Source organism: Elephas maximus, chromosome 23 (assembly GCF_024166365.1).
Source record: "Elephas maximus indicus isolate mEleMax1 chromosome 23, mEleMax1 primary haplotype, whole genome shotgun sequence".
Classification (NCBI taxonomy): Eukaryota; Metazoa; Chordata; class Mammalia; order Proboscidea; family Elephantidae; genus Elephas; species Elephas maximus.
In genome coordinates this window covers 15,531,756-15,552,585 of record NC_064841.1, presented here as the reverse complement: position 1 = coordinate 15,552,585, position 20,830 = coordinate 15,531,756, and positions in this window count along the sequence as shown.

The following is a 20,830-nucleotide window of genomic DNA, read 5'->3' as shown; positions in this document are numbered from 1 at the left end:
AATGGCCTCAAGCATAAGAACGATTGTGAGACTGGAGCAGGACTGGACAGTGTTTTGTTCTGTTGTACACAGAGTCGCTGTGAGTCGGAACCAGCTCCATGACACCTAACAATAACAACGACATTGATTTCACATATATAAACAATTTGTCAGAGAAAGGGTACAGCAAAGACTCTCTCAGAATCTGAAAGTGCTTCCCTTCTCTTTCTTCTGTGGCCTATTGCTTTAGCTGTGCTCTGAATCCCATTCCTCTCCTCTTGCAGTGCTTGCACCATTACAGATGCCCTTTCTCTTCTGATGCATTGACGTCACCCTCTCTGTTGTCCGTTTCTATCAGCGCTTAAGCTTACACAGTTATCGCCTTTCTTAAAAAAATTAAAAATGTCCTTCTTTGCCCTCATATTTCCCTCTGGCACCATCTTGCCTTGCATCCTCATTTCATAGACACATTTATTTCAAGACTTATTTACATTTGCCATCTCTCTCTTCCTTCACTCATTTGTTCACTAAAATATGACTTCGATTCCCACCCATCCACTAACATAATAATTTTCCTCAACTTCAATGTTACTAAGTTAATGGACATTTTCAGTCCTTATTTTAATTAATGTCCTTTGCAGCCTAACGGTTAATATGTTTTGAACATTTACTGTATGTCAGACTGTGACCAAAATGCTAATAGATATCAAGGTTCAAAACAACCTATTTTTATCACTGTTTGTCCTACTTTTATTCCTATTTTTCATATGAGGAAACAAAGGCAAAAAGAGATTGGGAAGGGTCTCCAAGGTCGTCCATAGTATCTGGTGGAGCCTCGATCCCAACCCAATCAATTGGCTCCAGAGCTGTTTGATGAGTGTTGCTGTTGACCACCCTTCCAATCCTCTGATCCGTGTACACCTTCTGGACTATTTTTTTTTTTTTTCCTCAAATCTGTTCAATTTTCTCCACTTTGATGCCACTATCCTAGTTTGGAAGACACTGATATCTCACTGAAACTACTTAAAATGCCTCCCAACGTTCACGCTGCTTTCAGGCTTGCCTCCAATCCATTTTTTCCAGACCATGGTCAAGGTGACCTGGCTGAAGCTCAAATTTGATCACATTATTCTCACCATTTAAAGTCCTTCAATGACTTCCTGGCATTTTCAAACTAAAATCCAAATCTTTTTGTCTGATGTAAAAGAAGCTTCAAGGTCTGAATCCTGTCAAATTTACCTCTTCAATTTTTATCTCCACCCATTCTCCATTTGCCTTTGAGTAACCTGATCTACTGATTTTTTTTTATTCTCCATTTGCCTTTGAGTAACCTGATCTACTGATCTACCTACTGTCCCCCGAAGTCTTAGGCTCTCTCTTGTTTCAGGCTCTTTATCTAGGCTCTGTTTTACTCTTCCTGGAAAGTTCTTGCCCTCAGTCCCTTTAGTATGGTTTCATATTAGGTAGCCATCACTCCCGAGAAGTCTTCCTTTGACCACCTAATCCTCGGTTATGTGGCTTCTGTGTGCCCTACAGTGTCTCCCTGTCCTAAAAGCCTAACCAAAAAAACCAAACCCATTGCTGTCGAGTTGATTCTGACTCATAGTGACCCTATTGAAAAGAGGAGAACTGCCACATAGAGTTTCCAAGAAGTGCCTGGTGGATTGAAACCGACGACTTTTTGGTTAGCAGCTGTAGCTCTTACCCATCATGCCACCAGAGTTCAGGTGCACCATTCTGTTTTGTAATTACTCATTTACTCTTTCCTCCCCCATTAGCCTGTGTTTTTTTCCGTTAGCATATCTCATACGTGATAGATACTCACTAAATGTTTGCCGAATGACAAGCAATCCCAATCTCTGTGGTTTCAAATAACCAGGGGTTACTTCTCATTCAGTAATGTGTATTGTGGGTCGGCAGGAGGCTGAGTTCATCAAAATCATTTAGGAACCCAGGTTGACAGTGGAGTTACCCATCTTGAATATGACCAGCCACCATGCCAGAAGGAAAAGGAAGCTTGAGGATCTCCCACAGTCCATTAAATGCTCAGGTCTGGAAACCACAGACTTCATTTGAGCTCCTGATTCATTGGCAAGAAAAGTCATATGGCTCCACCCATAGAGAGGCCTGGAAGTTACAGAAAGATGGAGAACTGGATGTATTTGGCAAACTATGCTAATAACTACCTCAACCTGTCTCTGATATCTTCATTCCAACTGTTCTTTTTAACAACCTTCTTAGCATTTCCCAAAGCAATCCTTATTAATACCATGGAAGATTTCAAGACAGCCTGTATCTTTGATCCTCACTCTGTTTGTCTAATGCTCCTTTACCAAGGCATAGGGTGATCGAGTTGTACCATTAGCGTGTTCATCCTGTTATCTGGCTCCTGTGGTGTCATTACTACACTGCTCTGCAGCTCTGACCTGGGACTTGTTTTGCTGTTTCTGAGCATCGAACCATGACTTCTGCATCACACTCACTTGCTTCTCTTCCTTAAGAGCATCAGCATCCAAAGGAATGGGAAACGACTATTTCCTGGGTCTGTGAATTTAGACTGTTGCAAAAGGACTTTTGGATCATAGAATGTTAAGATTGTTTACATTAGTTAAAAAAGAAAAAAATGCCTCCTAAGCTGGCTTCCCATATTCTAGGATCCTAATTAAAGAAGAAACCAAACCTGTTGCCGCTGAGTCAATTATAACTCATAGTGACCCTATAGGACAGAGTAGAACTGCCCCGTAGAGTTTCCAAGGAGTGCCTGGAGGATTCGAACTGCTGACCTTTTGGTTAGCAGCCGTAGCACTTAACCACTACACCACCAGGGTTTGAAGATAGCAAATATCTGTTGAGCACAGAGATATGGTGCTGTAGTTGGAACGAGGCTTCACTCCAGGGGTCCGGGAGCCATTATTCCATGCAGTTTTTCAACAACGTATTGTGCATTCGTTTGTTTGTTTTGTTTGTTTATTCAACGTATGGCTCTACCAGCTGCAAACACCCTTTCATTGACAGGATTTTAAGTTGGCTTTGTTGTTGTTACCTCATTTTAATTAGCATCCAACATTGAAAGTGGAAAATGGATTTATGGTTGGTAGTTTGGTTACTTGCAATCCACATGTAAATGGCAGTTGGCTGATTCCATGTATTTTTCCAATAGGATCCTTCATTAATAGGACCTAGATAAACCATGGCTTTAGAAAGTTTTGCACACATGCTTATTTGTACGTACAGTGGTCAAAATTGAGAAGGAAAAGCCAGATTTTCTAAGTTTTCCATGTTACTTTGTGGACCCTCCTTACAATACAATAGTCTTTTCAAAATCTCCCTCCTTTTTTATAATTATGGCATGAGTTTTTAAGATGTTTAATCTCTCCCTGAGCTATATACTAGTGTTCTACAAGTTCTTTGCTTTCATCAAATAATCAATTATATTGTCTATGAATACAGAGACACAGTGATTAAAAAATGACACCAGGAAGAGGCTGCTGTGGATAAAATCTTTAAAAGGATTCTTTTTCTTTTTTTCCAAACAGAATCTTAAAATAAATTTGGAGCATGGAACAGAGTATAACGGTGACAGCCGTGTGCCTGCTGCCTACCAAAAGTTGAATTCTGTGTCAGGAATGATAATTACCAGCCCTGAAGCAGAGAAAGTCATCTAACTCTGTCCTGATTACTAATTAATCGGGTGCTAATTTAAGGAAACCCTGGTGGCATAGTGGTTAAGAGTTATGGCTGCTAGCCAAAAGGTCGGCGGTTCAAATCTACCAGGCGCTCCTTGGAAACCCTATGAAGCAGTTCTACTCTGTCCTTTAGGGTTGCTATGAGTTGGAATCAACTGAACAGCAATGGGTTTGGTGTTTTGGGGGGTTTACAGGCATTTAAAGGAGCCCTGGTAGCACAGTGGTTAAAGAGCTTGACTGCAAACCAAAAGGTTGGCAGTTCGAATCCACCAGCTGCTCTGCAGGAGAAAGATGTGGCAGTTGGCTTCCTAAAGATTTACAGCCTTGGAAACCGTATAGGACAGTTCTACTCTGTCCTACAGGGTAACTATGACCCTGGACATCAATGGGTTTGGTTTTTCGCTTGGGAAGGCATTTAAACCAGTGACCCTGTTTCAGTGATGGAAGTTGCAAAGTGTTGCCTATGATTTAAAGGGATACCGTGTGTCCTCTGCCCTATCCCTGCCCCCCAAATTAAATGCAATAGTAAAATAGTTCCCTGGCAGATTTCTGTGTGTGTGTGTGTGTGTGTGTGTGTGTGTGTGTGTGTGTGTGTCATCTGTCTTATTCTGGTAGAAGCAGAATTCAATACAGACAGTACGGTTATCTGAGGGCTCAGGTTTGACCTATGCAATATCTTCAGAAGGAATCCTAGAGATTTATAATCCCACCTTCACATTGATTAAAAGGTCAAGTTCCTCTTAATAGATGTCTTGTTATCTAAATTGCTTAGATTCTGTCTTCAGGTAATACATGGTCATTGGTGAAGATTTGAATATATGGAAAATCATAAAGAAGCAAAAAAAAAATCATTCAATGCTGCTGCTTTAGATTTTAGTAATTATTTTCCATATATTTTATTTTTGTATTGATAGATCAGTTAATTAAATCACACTGTACATTTTGTTCTATAGCCTGATACTGTTTTATATATGTATATGTGTGTGTGTGTGTGTGTATATATATATATAACATATACATATATATTTAGGCTTGACAGTAAGGATTTTTATTGTCTCATAACAAGAAATCCAGACGTAGGGTAGCACCAGGGCTGATTGATTTTCCTGACTCACCAGCACCATCGCAGTCCCAGGCTCATTCTCTCTCTCCACACTGCCGTCAGTGCCTTGGCTTTGTCCTAAGGCTGGATCCCCTTATAGTTTTAAGAGGGCTATTTCTGTTTCAGGTAACACAGACAGACACATCAACAACCAGCGGAAGACATGGCATGTTTCTCTGTGTGTCTTTGTTTAAGAGCAAGAAAACCTTTCGTGGAGGCCTTCCGCAGACCTCACCTCAGGTCTCACAGCCAGAACTGGATCACATGCCCCCTCCTAATCTACCACTGGCCAGTCAAGAGAATGCTAGTCCCCTTGCCCATGATAGGTTTAGGGATGGACACCTCTGAGGTACTAATGGGGTCACCTTCCCGGATGTGTGGATCTTCTACAGGCTCTATAAGAAGCAAGGGGGTGGAATCGATGTTGAGTAGGCAATTGCATTGGTTTCCTAGGGCTGCCATAACAAAATACCATAGACTAAATGGCTTGGAACAACATAAATTTATTCTCCTACAATTCCGGAGGCTGGAAGTTTGAAGTTAAGGTGTTAGCAGGGCTATGCTCCCTCTAGCTCTGGGGAAGAATCCCTCCTTGCTTCTTCCTAGCTTCTAGTGGTTGCCAGCAATCCTTGGCATTTCTTGGCTTGTAGACACATCAGTCTGACGTCTCACCCCATCTTCACATGCATTCAGCCTGTGTGTCTCTCTATGTCTTCACACGGCCTTCATATAAGGACACCGGTCATTGCATTTAGGGCTACCCTAATCCACTATGGAACCCTGGTAGTGCAGTGGTTAAGAGCTTGGCTGCTAACCAAAAGGCTGTAGGTATGAATCCACCAGCCGCTCCTTGGAAACCCTGTGGGGCAGTTCTACTATGTCCTACAGGGTCACTATGTGTCACAGTCGATTCAAGGGCAATGGGTATTTATAATTCTGCATAACTTCATCTTAACTCATTATATCTGCAGAGACCCTGTTCTCAAATTTGGTCACATTCTGGGGTTCCAGGTAGACACACATTTTTGGGGGATACTTTTCAATTCAGTATAGTAACCAACAGTATCTACTACATGTTTCTAATGAAATGTGATACATATTTAAATGTGAAAAATTAAAACACTTCATTATAATTGCCATGTACAATTTTTTTTGAAGTTTTTTTTTTAATTGTGTTTTAGGTGAAAATTCACAGAGAAAATTAGTTTTCATTAAATAGTGAACACACAAATTGTTTTGTGACATTGGCTACAAACCCCACGATGTGTCAATACTTTTCCCTTTTCCACCTCAGTTTCCCCATTTCCATTTGTCTAGTTTTTCTGTCCATTTCTGCCTTTCTGTCTTTGCTTTGGAGCTGGTGTGCCCATGTTATAAATATTTTCATAACATTAAATTTATTATGTCATGATTTCCCCACAGGTCTGTCAGTTTGTTCTACTGTGGGGGCTGGTGTGTTGCTGTGATGCTGGAAGCTATGCCACTGGTACTCAGATACTAGCAGGGTCACCCATGGAGGACACGTTTCAGCTGAGCTTCCAGACTAAGACAGACTAGGAAGAAGGACCTGGCAGTCTACTTCTGAAAAGCATTAGCCAGTGAAAACCTTATGAATAGCAGTGGAACATTGTCTGATATAGTGCTGGAAGATAAGCCCCCCAGGTTGGAAGGCACTCAAAAGATGACTGGGGAAGAGCTGCCTCCTCAAAGTAGAGTTGACCTTAATGACGTGGGTGGAGTGAAGTTTTTGGGACCTTCATTTGCTGATGTGGCACGACTCAAAATGAGAAGAAACAGCTGCAAACATCCATTAATAGTCAGAACCCGGAATGTACGAAGTATGAATCTAGGAAAATTGGAAATCATCAAAAATGAAATGGAATGCATAAACATCAATATTCTAGGCATTAGTGAGCTGAAATGGACTGGTACTGGCCATTTTGATTCAGACAATCATATAGTCTACTATGCTGGGAATGACAACTCAAAGAGGGATGATGTTGCATTCATCATCAAAAAGAACGTTTCAAGATCTATCCTGAAGTACTACGCTGTCAGTGATAGGATAATATCCTTATGCCTACCAGGAAGACCAGTTAATACGACTATTATTCAAATTTACACACCAACCACTAGGGCCAAAGATGAAGAAATAGAAGATTTTTATCAGCTGCTACAATCTGAAATTGATCGAACATGCAATCAAGATGCATTGATAATTACTGGAGATTGGAATGTGAAAGTTGGAAACAAAGAAGAAGGACCAGTAGTTGGAAAATATGGCCTTGGTGATAGAAATAATGCCGGAGATTGAATGATAGAATTTGCAAGACCGACGACTTCTTCATTTCAAGTGCCTTCTTTCACCAACAAAAACAGCAACTATACACATGGACCTCGCCAGATGGAACACACAGAAATCAAATTGACTACATCTGTGGAAAGAGACAATGGAAAAGCTCAATATCATCAGTCAGAACAAGGTCAGGGGCCAACTGTGGAACAGATCATCAATTGTTCATATGCAAGTTCAAGCTGAAAGTGAAGAAAATCAGAGCAAGTCCACGAGAGCCAAAGTATGACCTTGAGTATATCCCACCTGAATTTAGAGACCATCTAAAGAACAGATTTGATGCATTGAACACTAGTGACTGATGACCAGGCGAGTTGTGGAATGATATCAAGGACATCATCCATGGAGAAAGCAAGAGGTCACTGAAAAGACAGGAAAGAAAGAAAAGACCAAGATGGATGTCAGAGGACACTGAAACTTGCTCTTGAGCGTTGAGCAGTTAAAGCAAAAGGAAGAATTGATGAAGTAAAAGAACTGAACAGAAGATTTCAAAGGTCCTCTCGAGAAGACAAAGTAAAGTATTATAATGACATGTGCAAAGAGCTGGAGATGGAAAACCAAAAGGGAAGAACATGCTCGGCGTTTCTTGAGCTGAAAGAACTGAAGAAAAAAATCAAACCTCGAGTTGCAATAGTGAAGGATTCCATGGGGAAAATATTAAACGACGCAGGAAGCATCAAAAGAAGATGGAAGGAATACACAAAAGTCATTATACCAAAAGAATTAGTCGATATTCAAGCATTTCAAGAGGTGGCATATGATCAGGAACCAAAGGTACTGAGGGAAGAAGTCCAAGCTGCTCTGAAGGCATTGGCGAAAAACAAGGGTCCAGGAATTGATGGAATATCAATTGAGATGTTTCAACAAACAGATGCAGTGCTGGAGGTGCTCACTCGTCTATGCCAAGAAATATGGAAGACAGCTCCCTGGCCAACTGACTGGAAGAGATCCATATTTATGCCTATTCCCAAGAAAGGTGATCCAACCCAATGTGGAAATTATAGAACAATGTCATTACTATCACACGCAAGCAAAATTTTGCTGAAGATCATTCAAAAATGGCTGCAGCAGTATATCGACAGGGAACTGCCAGAAATTCAGCCCGGTTTCAGAAGAGGACGTGAAACCAGGGATATAATTGCTGATGTCAGATGGATCCTGGCTGAAAGAGAATACCAGAAAGATGTTTACCTGTGTTTTATTGACTATGCAAAGGCATTCGACTGTGTAAATCACAACAAACTATGGCTAACACTGTGAAGAATGGGAATTCCAGAACACTTAATTGTGCTCATGAGGAACCTTTACATAGATCAAGAGGCAATTGTTCGGACAGAACAAGGGGATACTGATTGGTTTCAAGTCAGGAAAGGTGTGCATCAGGGTTGTATTCTTTCACCATACCTATTTAATCTGTATGCTGAGTAAATAATCCGAGAAGCTGGACTATATGAAGAAGAACGGGGCATCAGGATTGGAAGAAGACTCACTAACAACCTGTGTTATGCAGATGACACAATCTTACTTGCTGCAAGTGAAGAGGACCTGAAGCACTTACTAATGAAGGTTGAAGGCCACAGCCTTCAGTATGGATTACACCTCAACATAAAGAAAACAAAAATCCTCAGAACTGGACCAATGAGCAACATCATGATAAATGGAGAAAAGATTGAAGTTGTCAAAGATTTCATTTTACTTGAATCCACAATCAACAGCCATGGAAGCAGCAGTCAAGAAATCAAAAGACGCATTGCATTGGGCAAATCTGCTACAAAGCACCTCTTCAAAGCGTTGAGGAGCAAAGATGTCACCCTGAAGACTAAGGTGCACTTGACCCAAGCCATGGTATTTTCAATCGCATCATATGCATGTAAAAGCTGGACAATGAATAAGGAAGACTGAAGAAGAGTTGACGGTTTTGAATTGTGGTGTTGGCGAAGAATATTGAATATACCATGGACTGCCAAAAGAACGAACAAATCTGTCTTGGAAGAAGTACAGCCAGAATGCTCCTTAGAGGCAAGGATGGTGAGACTGCGTCTTACATATTTTGGTCATGTTGTCAGGAGGGATGAGCCCCTGGAGAAGGACGTCATGCTTGGCAGAGTACAGGGTCAGCGGAAAAGAAGAAGACCCTCAATGAGGTGGATTGACACAGTGGCTGCAACAATGAGCTCAAGCATAACAAGGATTGTAAGGATGGTGCAGGACCTGGCAGTGTTTCGTTCTGTTGTGCATAGGGTCGGTATGAGTCGGAACTGACTCGATGGCACCTAACAACAACAACAACAGCAATGTTATATGATTCATGATTACTAGGTAATATTCAATTAAATAGGAGCTGTGGTGCTGCAGTGGTTAAACACTCAGATGCTAACCAAAAGGTCCAGCGGTTCAAACACACCAGCTGCTCCCTGAGGGAAAGATGTGGTAGTCTGCTTCCTTAAAGATTTATAGCCTTGGAAACCCTGTGGGGCAGTTCTATTCTGTCCTATAGGATTGCGATGAGTCGGAATCCACTTGACAGCAATGGATAGTCAATTGAATAAATGTGCCAAAATATATTTACCCAATCGCTACTATTGAGCATTCAGATTGATTCCATTTCTTCAGTCCTATAACACTGTAATAAACATCTTTTTACATAATTATGTACATCTGTAATTAATTCCTTATGATAAATGGTTAGAAATTTAGTTAGTAGGTCAAAAGACTTTTGACATATCACTAAATTGCTGTCCTGAAAGCTTGTACCAATTTTTATAACTACCAGCAGCATATGAGGCCCCTTTTCCTAACCTTCAACAATACTAAGTATTAACATTTAAAAAAATATTTACAAATGGAGACGGGTGGATTGTCCAATAGGTAAGCATGGTAAGTACTGTGCTTACCTTGCTTACTGGGTCATCCACCCAAGTCAGGAATTGTAAATTTGAAAAGAAGCTTTGATTTTGTCAGAAGGTGCTGTGGGGTTTGGGGAGAGACAGATGCCGGCCATACCTAGAAGCAGAATCTTTGATGTGGTAAAAAAATATGAAATTTTTCCCTACAGATGATCTGGTAAACAAAGTAAGCCCTGTGCTTACCTTCTCTATTGAATAATCCACTCCTGCTAATGGATATGTGAACATGGGATTTTGTTGCCTCAATTTGCATTTCTTTGCATTTTCTATTAAGACTGAAATTTTATGAAGAATTTCTATGCATTTTTTTTTGGATTGTCTATTAATGTCCTTTTTCTTTGGGCTGTTTAACTTTTTTTCTTTTAATCAGAGAGTTCTTTATATATGAAGGATCATAGCCTCTTCATTTTATGGAACACAAATTTTTTTTCTAGCCTGCCATTTCCACTAGAATTTCTTTTGTCTTTTTCCAGGCTTTGAAATGAGAATTGGCTTTCAGTTATAATATTTAAATATGTAACCTAGAGAAAGAGATCTATATATATATATATATTTTTGGAACTCAGTTACCTCATTGGTAAAATGTGTGTGGGGAAAGAGGGCTAGGTCTGGTTGGGAAGAAAAAACAAGACAGACTGGATGGAATGATCTGGTGCAGCTCTTCCAGGTCTAATATTCTGTGATTCTCTTACTTCCCAATTTTATTCTAATTACTGCATGTGATCAAGCCATATGGCCCTTTTTTGATCTTGTATATTTTGGACCAGCCTTACCAGTACTACAGAATCAGGGTTAATTTTCTTTTAATGAAGAAACTTCTGCATGCCCCCAGGGCTTTTTTCTTCTTCTGTTAAACTGTTATGAACCATTTCAATTTAAAAAAACACCAATAGCTTTAATGAGTTAGGTCTGCCACTTTCATGAAATTGCAGCTAATGAATGACCTTGCTGACAGAAATGGGCAACACAATTAGAGTTACCAAAATTTCCTTTCTGACTCTGAGCCTGCTAAACTTTTTCATCATGTGCATGGACACACACATGGAGCCTCTGAAATATAAAATAAGGTACTAGTGACGGCACTGTTAGTAGAAGAGACGGTGCAGCTTGCAAGTGAAGCCATTAACAGTGACGTCTGGTTATTAAGGAGACAATGTGTGTTATTGACGGGTAGTTCTCATGGTGTTTTACAGCTATTAAATTTGGAGATTCTATATGTCTATATGGAATATTCTCTCTTTTTATATTTTCATGCTCCACTGCTAACCAGAAGCTTGGAGTTTTGAGTCCACCAGGAGGTGCCTTGGGAGAAAATCCTAGCGACATACTTTGGAAAAATCAGCCATTGAAAACCCTACCGAGCGCAGTTCTACTCTGACACACATACAGTCACCATGAGTCAGAATTGACTTGACAACAATTGGTTAGCCTGGGGAAGTCCCAAAGAACTTTCCTTTTATCAGAAGAGCAGGTGTGGCTTTGCAATATTGGCAGACTATTGAATAGGAAGGCTTCGAACCTCTAGGTGTGTGTAGCCTACTTTGATAGATCATGGGAAGCCTTCTCCTTTCTTAGGCTGATTTTTCCTCCTATCACTCAAAGAAAAATACTGATCTTGAATTCTAGAAACTGGCATTTCCTGCAGAAAATGTGTGAAAGGAACTCTGGCTCCAGGCTGTTTCTCATTAAGCTGTTGTGTTTCCTGTTTTGTTCATTACCGTTTTGAAAGATTCATCTTATAGCCAGTTTTCCCAGAAGAAATTAGTATACAATTACCTGGAATCAGTACTTTAATTCTGACTAAAATGCTACCTCCTTCCCAAATATCACTGGGGGAGGGTCAGAGAGGTTTCTCTTCAGGTACTGAAAAATACTGAATTCCTGCCACTTCCCTGAATTCCATCCTCCAACCAAATAGAGTTTTGTTTTTTTAAACCATTGAGTACTTGAAGTTTTCTTCCTGTGTTCTGGGTTATAAACTAGTGTGATGAGTATGATACTTTGAAACCTTCCTGATTGAGGTCTCTTTGTTAGTAAGTTCTCCTCCACGCTGTCCACCACTGTGCATAGCTAAAGAGACTAGAGTGTGGAGGAGGAAGGTGTGATGCAAGGGAAGGAAGGTAGGAAGGAAAAGCAAAAAAAAAGCTCCTCCTACCAGCTTCAGCAGGGTTGTGGGAGGAGGAAGGGAATGAGAGGTGAGAGAGAGAGGGATGAGGCATAGAGAACCTTATCTTCTTTCTCTGGTCTTGGCCAGGGGACAGTGACTGGATAAACGAAGGGAAATGCTGTGGGCAGGGTTTTCCCAGTGATTCAGTTTGGGATTCTGGGAGAAAACTGCCGTCCAGGCTGCTCTCCTACTAACCTGGAGCTGATCACAACTGAAAAGGCTTCATAGCGTAGCTCGAGCAGAATGATGAAGGGCCTACATTCATCTCTGAGCTTCCTTTCCGTTGTGTGTGATCTGAACAGAACCCAGACCTTCTTACATGTGCCCCGGGGAGGTGTGGAAGTACGCTGACTCTCTGGGTGGACGCTTTCCTGGCATAAGAACAACAATAAAGATAAATCCTTATATAGTGCTTATATGTGCCAGATACTGCTCAAAGGCTTTGATCTATATTAATTAATCCTCAGGGCAGCTGAGAGGTAGGTACTACTATTACCACCTATTTCATGGATGAGGAAACCCAGACAAGGATCTATTAAATAGTTTGCTCAAGGTCACAGATGGTGACAGTGGAGCTGGGATTTGAAACCAGAAACTCTGGTGTCAGAATCTGGGGGATTACTGTTGTTAGGAGTGAAGTGGCTCTAGAATCAAGGTCTCCAGGGCAAACCCCCTGGGCCAGACCTTAGGTGCTCATAGCAACAGCAAGAGTTAACCAGGGAGGACTGTGGAGCCCTAATTAAGTGGAGAGGCAGATAAGGGAAGGTCTATACTATATAATAGCAGATGCCAGGGGAACACTCAGCAACGTGGTGAGTCCTTGGTTTAGAGAGTTATACAAGAACCACAAATACATATATGTCACCCCCTTCAACCACTGCTCCAAGGGCTTGTCAATCTCTGTCACATACTGTTATGGATTGAATTGTGACCCCCCAAAGATATGTGTTATAAATCCTGACCCCTATACCTGTCGTTATAATCCCATTTGGAAATGGGTTTCCTTTGGTATGTTAATGGGGCGTTATTAGCTTAGGGTGCGTCTTAAACCAATCTCTTCTGAGATATGAAAGAGCAGATTAAGCAAGCAAGCACAAATGGGGGAAGATAGATGCCATGCCACATGAAGATCACCAAGGAGCCAAGGAACAGAAGCTGAAAAGAGACAAGGAGTTTCCCCCAGAGCCAACAGAGAAAGAAAGCCTTCCCCTAGAGCCTGTGCCCTGAATTCGGACTTTTAGCCTTCTAACTGTGAGAAAATTAATTTCCGCTAGTTAAAGCTGCTCAGTTGTGCTATTTCTACTCCAGCAGCACTACATAACTAAGACATCTACCGACTGCCAGCTTGAAGAAGGGAAGGGAGAGGAATAAAGACCTGGAAGCCTGAGACATTATAAAAAAAAGACTGTGATACCTAAGCAGTTGGTTCAAATGGTGGATTTAGGCTGAGGATACACAGTTGGACTAAAATGTAGATTTTTTTCCTCTGCCATACTGTGGGTGGGGACTCAGGAGGAAAACCAGGTCTGCTATAGACAGCTAATGGAACAGCATTTACCTTGCACACCTGAATGTAGGGTGACTACCCAAAAGATTGGAAGTATTTTTCTTTGCCTGTAAATCAAAAGTACTGAAGTATAGTTTTACAATTATCCATAGAGAAAAAATAAACTCTAGCTGTATTATTATCATTTTCCCCTAACCAGAATAAAGTATGACTCAATCAAAATTATCTGTGTTGTTTGTTTTCTGTGTAAAAATTACTGTAATTTCATGACCAAATTGCATTTTTTTTTTTAACTGACCGTTAGAGCACAAGTATCTTTTGCCACACGATTTATTCTGATGGTAATGTTGGAACCAATTACCTTTCTATTTCTGGAAAGATAGGGAGTAGTAAGGTCATATACTACAATTGCTTAATTTAAGAATTGGGTGTATTTGCCCTTGACAAAGACTCTATTGACTGTTCAGTATGGAGACAGTCCAGGAGGTGGGTGGACATCGTAGTTCAGATGTGCCAGAGCCTAACTCAGCAGAAAAGCACAGATACCAGGTGGTGCTTTCAAGGCTGACACGTTCCCTCAATCACACTTGGAGATTCTCAGGCAGAATCTACTGGAACAATCTAAGGGCAGTTTGGGATGTAGACAGGCCTGAAGTTAATGTTTTGATGTTATGTAGCTTGTGGTCTAGGGAATTTTAGGGTTTAATAGAGTCTATGATGGATTACGCACAGGCTTCTATTTTTTTAGGGTGGTAAGTTTCAAACTTTAGGCATTTGAGCACTGTATCTGTACAATGCTATTAATACTTTTCTTTAAATTGATTTTTTTAGGTTAAATTGATTATTTTCACTTAAATACACCTATTTAAAAAGAAAAAATAAAGAACCTTTACCATAAATAGAAGGTCATATTCAATATAAACACCAAACCAAACAAAATAATGATATAAAATCTAGTTAACTGCTATTGCGTGCTTCAGTCTCTGTACAGCCTAACCTCTTGTTTTTATAAAGGGAGATTAGCAAGTGTCTAAAAACTGTAAAAGCATATAACTAGCGTCGACTGAGACTTTCTCCATGATATTACTAGGAACAGAAGAGAATTGAAAAGGCAATGATGCTATTTAACATTGTGTCCATGTACCACTGAAAACCATCTGCTATGTCACTTAAAATCATATCAAGGATTTTTTTTTTTTTTCACTATTATGGAAACACCAATTAAGGGTAAATGTACAGTCTTTCCCCCAGGACACTCTGGTCCGGCCCTGTGCGGTCAGTAACTCTGAGGCACTGCAGGAACTATCATAATGAGGAAGGGTTTCAGAGCAAATAAATGATGGGCTTTCCTCAGTACCAGCCATTTAACATGCTCTACTTGCTCCCAACCAACACACAACCCATGGTGCAGGGTAACACAAACTCTCGAGAATTTTCTTTCATCTTATTCTGATTTAAAAAATACAAAATTAAAGGGAAAGATGGTGATCCTCATGTGGGTGCTCCAACCACTGTGCACTGTGTTTCATGGCATAGACTAGGTGATTGTCTTTGTGGACTGCAAAAAGAACTGCAGGTGGCCTTGAAAGGAGAGCGGCTGATGTCTGGAGTACGATATATGGCATTGACAATGTCAGGGAGTGTATTAGTTTCCCGCAGCTGCCGTAACAAATTCCCATGAACTTTAGTGGCTTGAAACAACAGCAATTTATTCTTTCACAGTTCTGAAGGCCAGAGTCTGGAATCAGCTTCAAAACTGTAAATCAAGGTGTCAGCAGGGCTATACTCCATCTAAAGGCTTTGCAGGAGAATCTGCCCCCCTTGCTCTTCCAGTTTCTGGTAGCCGTAAGCATTCCTTGGTTTGCGGCTGTATCACTCTGATGTCTGTCTCTGTGGTCATATTGCCCCCTCTTTTTCTGCACGTATGTAAGGACACGTGTGATTAGATTTAGGGCCCACTTTGATGATCCAGGATAATCTCAAAATCTTTAAAGACCCTTTTTCCAAATAAGATAATATTTACAGGTTCCAGTGATTTAAAAAAAAAATGAAAAATTAAAAAACAAACAACAAACCAACCAACCAGTTAAGGTCTAGTCAATTCTGACTCATGTGTGTCAGAGCAGAACTGTGCTTTGTAGGGTTTCCAGTGGCTGGTTTTTTGGAAGTAGATTGCCGGGTCTTTCAAGGCATGTCTGGGTAATCTGAACTGGCCACATTTTAGTTAACAGCCAACTGTGTTAACTGTTTGCACCACCCAGGGATTCCTCCAGAAATTAGAATGTGGATATCTTCTTTGGGAGGTGAGGAGGCATTTTTCAGGGAGGGAGAGTTATCTGATCAAAATGGAGAAGTAAGGTTTATAAAGAATTCTCTGTGAACCTAGCTCTGAACTAAGTACTTTGGGTGTTGGTTTCTTTACTCCTGACAGCAATCTCATGAGATATTTTGGCCATATTTCGCAGACGAGGCTCTTGAAACAGAGAGCTTAAAATCTTACCCAAGATCACAAAGTTAGCAAGTGGCACTTGCTTTAAACACACCCAATTTTCCAGCAGCCAAATCACATTGTATGTACAACCTCACCGATCTTATGTCATGAGTTAAACTTGTTCTGCTTTCCTGAATTCTCTGGACCCCTCTGTTGTCTGCTAAATCTCCTTGTTTTCCACTGAAGGCATCTTTAGTCCAAGCTTGCCATGAGAGACGAGAGTGAGGACCACGGTTTCAGACAATATACTGCAGTCTGGACTGTACTTGAATTCAGGCGCGACTGTGGGCTTCTTTAAATGAGAGGAAAAACAAAACAAATGAAACCCCTTGGTGGCTATAGCACATCAAATATCTCCTTTTTTAGTATCCGAGTTGCTTCAGAGTTAGTCAGGTGTTCAGCAGTTTTGTTGAATTAATCAACCACAATGATAAGTTTTTTTATCTTGCCCACAGAGAGGCAGAAGCATTCAAACTGCTCACCTTCACGCGCGCTCCTTGTGTGGCTCTGTAAATTATTTTTAGTAGGTGCTGTAATTGCTGCTAAGAGCAGAGCTTACCCAGGCTCTTAAACATGAACCTGTCGGGCAGCTTTCCTTCGTCAGAATTTTCACAAGCGCTACGAAACATTCAGGCGGGAACAAACTTGCCTGGGATGCTTCATTCAAGGACCAGGCTTGGGGAAAATATTAGCAACAACCTGCCTGTGTCCTCCTTCAATCCAGTTGAAATTAGAAAGCAAATTCTGATTCAGTCTTTACACCACCATCTGGTTAAATGGGGCTTTCTAATCGTCTGTGTCGTGGGCTAAGCTGTGGCAAAGAACTAATTCGTCACAGACGGGAGATGCATTGAAGCAGTTTCAGACATCAGCCAGGGTTTGGTGTCTGAATCCCAAGCATAACACGCTTTACTTGGGGCACGGATGGAGAGGTGACCCAGAGCAGAGCTGTAGGGCTCTCTGTTGACACGTAATTCAGAGAAACAGATTGGGGGCAGGTCCATCTAAGAGAGCATTCGGTATTTTGCTCCAAATAAATACAACTTTAACAGCCCCGTGTTTATTTCGCAGAGGTGAGTCTAAATGCACACACACAGGCAGATTTTGGTCATTCTCCACTTAGGAAAAAAGCAGACTTCCTACTTAGGATTCAGAGCTGTTTGCTTTCGTGTCCTGGATGCTCCCTTTGCAAGCTGAGAGAAGAGAGTGTTGTCTTTCCATGCCCCCTGCCTCCTACCTTCCAATCTTCAACGTCAGGCAGTTTCCCATGGTATTGAACAGCTGCTCCTTTCCAAATTCTGTAGGTTTACACTGTGGCTCTGTATTTCTCTTGGACACCCCAGTAGGCTGAGCTTATTATCCTATTGCTTCGCCACTGCAGAATTTATTGCAAAAAAGGGGCCTGCCGCTGGCCGTGAGCTATTGGTGCTAAGCCCAGGGTTTCAGAGTCCTCATGAATTAGGGCACCAGATGCATAAGTAAGATAAACCTGTTACCCTGCTGGCCCTTGGGATGAGATTTCTCCCTTCTGAACTGCACCTTCCACAGAGTTAACAATTTAGATTAAAGTAGTTCAGAACACAAGAAGGCAATTTTCATTTGTAAAGGCATTAGTGGTTTTTTTTTTTTTCTTTTTTTTCCTCATTCTTCTTTGGCTAGAACAACAATCTAAACACAAAGGTAAATTGAAATGGGATTTCATTTTTAAATGACTTTCACTAATACAAATAATAATATGAAAGGAAAGCTATTTGGGTAATGCTGAATAGTGCCTGACCAGGGCATTTTAATAACTTGTCAGTAATAAATTTAAGGTTTTAATTTGCGATGGTGGTGTTTTCACTGCTTTTCAGAAATGTACTGGAATGGAGTGATGGTGCCCATTAGGGCTGTTCCTCTGGGAAGACTCCCAGAGGCATTGCTCCATCAGGTCCTCGGGCCATGTCCTGCGGCTGCGGAAAAAGTGAGCAGGGAGAAAATAGTCTTTGGTTTAGAATAATTTACATCCCTCAGGCACCTTAATTTGAAAAACATTGACTGGATTCTTTATACTGGGGAAACTCTTATTCATGGTATAAAATATAATCAAATGCATTTCATGCTAATGAACTACTCAGGTTTAATGAATTTTCCTTTAAATGTGGAATTAATGTCCTATTTTAGAATTACTGTTGTCCAGTGAGTATTTAAGTGAGTGATTAAATATTTGATGGAGGCCTTTATAGACACAAGGAAAATGGAGCGAAAATTTCAGGTCCTCATTTCCATTTGCTTAAAAAGTGCCATTATTAAAAATAAGCAGGATGGAGACAATTGCTGTGACAATTCATACTTTTCTGTAGCTCCAGTGACTTCTGAAGGAAATCGTGCTTTCTCCGGTTGCCACCTGCTCCTTTGGTCATAGATTAATAACATCTGACCAAGCATGAAGGCGTGCTGGGGCCATCTGCCATTGTACATACCAGGATGTGTTTCAGCTTCCTCAAGTAGAATTCTGATTAATGACACAGCTCCACTCTCAGCTTATATTCATCCTATTGAACTGTATGACCCAGTTATTTTGATAACAGGAATTTATTTAGTACTCATCTCAGTCAAACCACTGCTTAATCGGCTTGCTACTGGTCAAAGCACTAGGCCACTGTACATCATTTCAGTGTTAATTATGAGATGTCTTCCATGTCAAATAAGAACATCAAATAAGGAGCCCTGGTGATGCAATGGTTAAGAGCTCAGCTGCTAACTGAAAGGTTGGAGGTTTGAACCCACCAGTGGTTCCGTGGGAGAAAAGACCTGTCGATCTGCTCCCATGAAGATTACAGCCTAGAAAACCGTATGGAGCAGCTCTACTTTGTCATATAGGGTTGCTATGAGATGGCACACAACAACAGTGTGTCAAATAAGACCTTTGTGTTTTGATGTGTCCCCAAAGCTGAGAAAAATCAGTGCCAAGAACCACCACGTTCTGAAATGAATTGGATTCTCTTTCCTCCATGCTAATCCTTTCCCTCTCACTCCCTTCAACATACAACTACCAGCATCTTCACTACCACAGTCATCACAACTGTGGCCATTGCTCTCTTCACCAAGATTTCTTCATGCTCTAGCCTTTGATGCCAAGGAAGCTGAGAGCTGACCCTGTGGATATTAGAGAAGGATGGGATTCTGTGCCCCTCTGGCCTGATATTCATACTAGAAAGGCTCTTATGAGTTAATAACCCAACTCGTTCCAATCTTTCTCCTTCAGGATAGGGAGAAGCTCCCAGTGCTGTTTTATTGGCATCCCAAGGGAAGCCACCCAACTATCATTTTGGTGGGCAAAATGGCAATGACATCATTCCAGGGACTAAGAGACCCTGTTCTTATTCTAACTGTAACTAGCTATGTTAACTAGAGCAAGCCACTGGACCTCACAGGGCTTTAGTTTTTTCACCAAAAAAACTGAGGGGAATAGAAGCATTGGTTTTCAAAATGTGTTATAAAAATCTACAGTGCTGCCTCTAGGACTAGTGACAAGGGCTGATACCTTCCTTCTTCTTTGTCCCACTTCTAATGAGACTAATTACCTGGTGGGGAAGAAGCTAGCTTATGACCTTGTAGCAATCAGAATTAGGGTGAAGGCCTGCACTTGAGAGTGGTGGAGCTGGGTCCAATGGCATTACTTAGGTGCCGTCCTGACCCGGACTGCCTTTTCCCAACTTCTTGTTGTGTGCAAAAATAAACTCTACGTATTCAAGCTACTTTTAGTTGGTTTTCTGTTGCAAGCAGCTAAATGTGATTCTAATGAATACAACCTTAAACTTGTGCTTAGCATCAGACAGTTCTGAGGTCAACAACCATACTTAGCATTCATTTAGTGTTTTGTAACCATCCCCCTTATAAACTGTTTCTATCAGATACTTGAAGGTTTTATTTTACTTACACTTTTTTTAAATGGGGAACTTTTCAACATCCCTATATAGTATTTCTTTAGTGTTCTTTTAAAAATGTCTTCAGATGACAATTATGAGCACAATATTTATAACCTACCCCTTCCTTATATGCTAGCAGTAGAGAGAAGATGATTCCATGAATCAAAATGTGAAATATTTAACTGGAGAAATGACTCCATCATTGATAACTGTCCTGGTGGCACAGTGGCTAAGAGCCATAGCTGCTAACCAAAAGGTTGGCAGTTTGAATCTACCAGCTCTCCCTTGAAAACCCTATGGGGCAGTTATCTGTCCTATAGGGTCTCTATGAGTTGGAATCTACTGGAAGGCAAGTGGTTTTTTTCTGGTAGTTATAGTTAATCATGGTAAATTTTTAGACTAAAAGAGGATGTTGTTCTCTTATGCCCTAAAGTAATTAACTTCCATGCTAATTTGTAGATAAACAGATATTATTTCATTTTGTCTTTATTAAAGTAAGTACAGTTAATACTTACAAAACAGAACAACTGAAAATTTTAGCTTTGGAATTAAAACCTGGATCTGAATTGCATTTCAACAGTGAAATTGATTTAATAAGCAAATATTTAATCTTTAGAGCAACCTGGATAAAGTATCCTAATCCTCAATATATTCACATCTTGATAAATATCAGTGGATTGCAAAAAAAAAAATTGAAACACAACTCTAGACTTCAAACAAACACAACA